This window comes from Pundamilia nyererei, unplaced genomic scaffold (assembly GCF_000239375.1).
Source record: "Pundamilia nyererei isolate P.nyererei 1_Seehausen unplaced genomic scaffold, PunNye1.0 scaffold00175, whole genome shotgun sequence".
Taxonomy (NCBI): Eukaryota; Metazoa; Chordata; class Actinopteri; order Cichliformes; family Cichlidae; genus Pundamilia; species Pundamilia nyererei.
This window is the reverse complement of record NW_005187576.1, coordinates 624,601-627,019: the sequence shown is the minus strand read 5'-3', so window position 1 is coordinate 627,019 and position 2,419 is coordinate 624,601.

Genomic DNA, 2,419 nt, shown 5'->3' with positions numbered 1-2,419 from the left:
ATATATATATATATATATATATATATATATATATTCAGGGTGAGCACTTTTTTTTTTAAGTGAACCATTGTGGCTCAAAGTAGCATCATTCGTGCTCCTCAAGAGCCCTTCGGATGGCGAGACGACAGCTCATCGACAGCACCATTACCCAGACAATGAAAGAGATACAAGATGCGCAATGCATTTTCTGCCTATTATAGAGAGAGAGAAAAAAAGAGTAAAAAGTGATGGGAACAGAAAGTTGGAGAAAAAAAGAGAGTCTAAGAGGAGGAGCTCGGAGAGAGGGAAAAGGAGAAGAATAAATGAGGGAGGTGGGGAGTGCGATGGTGGATAGAACAGTGCAGGCAATCTGGGGATAAGAGATATAAAAAGCAAATTCAGGAGGCGAGATTTGCAAGGTATCAAATAGAAAATTAGCAGCAACGTCGGCTGTTTTCTGTTTTTCTTTCTATTGTTAGAGGAACATTACGGTGATTTGAGTCGAGCAGAGGTCCCACTCTGTCAAGAAATCGAATCTATCAGACAAACAACCTCCTACTCTCTGCGACGGACGTAGTGGGACCGGAGACAAAGGTCTTATTATAAAGCATTAGTTTTCTGCACATAGTCCCTGGTGAAACATTGTGTTGCTTTGATGGATACTGGTGCTGCACTTGGTGTGATGAAGGAACAGCCCAGGTATCCGTCTCACAAACCAGGTTGACCCTTTTCATAAGCTCCTAGAACAGTTCTTTGAGCCTAATAACATAAACTGTAACGTCTCCATAAATTCTTTAAGCAGATTCCATATAGAGATTCGGAGTGTTCCAGTTGCTGCCCCCTATCCCGTGCTCTTATCAGACCTGCAGTCTCATGCTCTCAGGGAGTATCATCCATCTAAATCACGAGCTGGCGGCTCATACAGTGTGTGCCTGTGGGTGGAGGTTACGTGATTCCGATGCTGTATTTCTGCACTGATCTGTGGTGTGGCTAAAAAAAAAAAAAACTCTTCTGGCACATCTTCTAGAACACCAGTGATACAACCATGCAGCAGTGTGTTTGTGGTGGGTCCAAGCGGATGGTAGAAATACCATGCTGTTGAGACCAAACTAAAGTGGGTCACGAGGTTTGATACTAAACCTCGGTGGAAGTTTGTCTACTGTCTCCTGCATCTTCTGTGTTTATAGTACATTCCCCTGACATCGCAACCGCCGCATGTGTGCTCAACTTCTTTTTAAAAATTGATTTCTTCTTTGTGATCACAGCTGTCACAACCAAACTAAGCTAAAATAAAGCAGCTGTAAAAATGATTTAGTGGCTATAAACAAGGATAATTCTCTTCATATCTACCAGATACTAAGATTTCTTTGCAAGTACATCTATTTATTAAGAGATGTTTCTTATCAGTATGAGTGTCCCGCTACTCCTCCAAGTATACAGAATACAGCTGGTCTTAAATCCACATAACACGCTCGAGTTGATGGACTTATTTATATAAATTGTCTTTTTGTTTTTGTTTTTTAACTCAGTCTCACTAAAATCTCCTGTAATCCCTTGTAATCTCATTTACAAGAGAGAGCAAGAACAAGACATATCCACAAGAAGACAATCAGCAGCAGACAGAACGACAACAACAAAACACAAAGAATCATTAAGAACAATTACAAGAATCGTGAAAACATCATTTAATAGTTTTGAGCTGATGCTGTTTGAACAGGTAACCAAGGTAAGTGCATACAGTGAAAGTCAACATTAGTCCTTTATAAATGAATATGATGAGATGACCTTTTATCCTTGACTTTAAGTAACTCCATCTAACCTTTTCATATGGAGAAAAATGATGAGTGCAGTGTGATACACAGAGACTGCTGTTTTGTTTGTTTGGGCAGAGAGACAATACAGAACATTTTATAGCCAATGACAAACATGAATATTGGATACCACGGAGGTTTATGGTCGGAGGAACCAGAGCTGGAGGACCGGAGGACATGCGATGCCTTCTACTGGCGCTGCCAGGATAAAATGTCACTGGACTGCACATAGAAAATCTAAAACTCATTTAGATAGGAAGTCAAAATACAAGAAAAACACACCTATATCTATAAATACTTGTCAGTATACAGGGAGTGCAGAATTATTAGGCAAATGAGTATTTTGTCCACATCATCCTCTTCATGCATGTTGTCTTACTCCAAGCTGTATAGGCTGGAAAGCCTACTACCAATTAAGCATATTAGGTGATGTGCATCTCTAATGAGAAGGGGTGTGGTCTAATGACATCAACACCCTATATCAGGTGTGCATAATTATTAGGCAACGTCCTTTCCTTTGGCAAAATGGGTCAAAAGAAGGACTTGACAGGCTCAGAAAAGTCAAAAACAGTGAGATATCTTGCAGAGGGATGCAGCAGTCTCAAAATTGCAAAGCTTCTGAAGCGTGA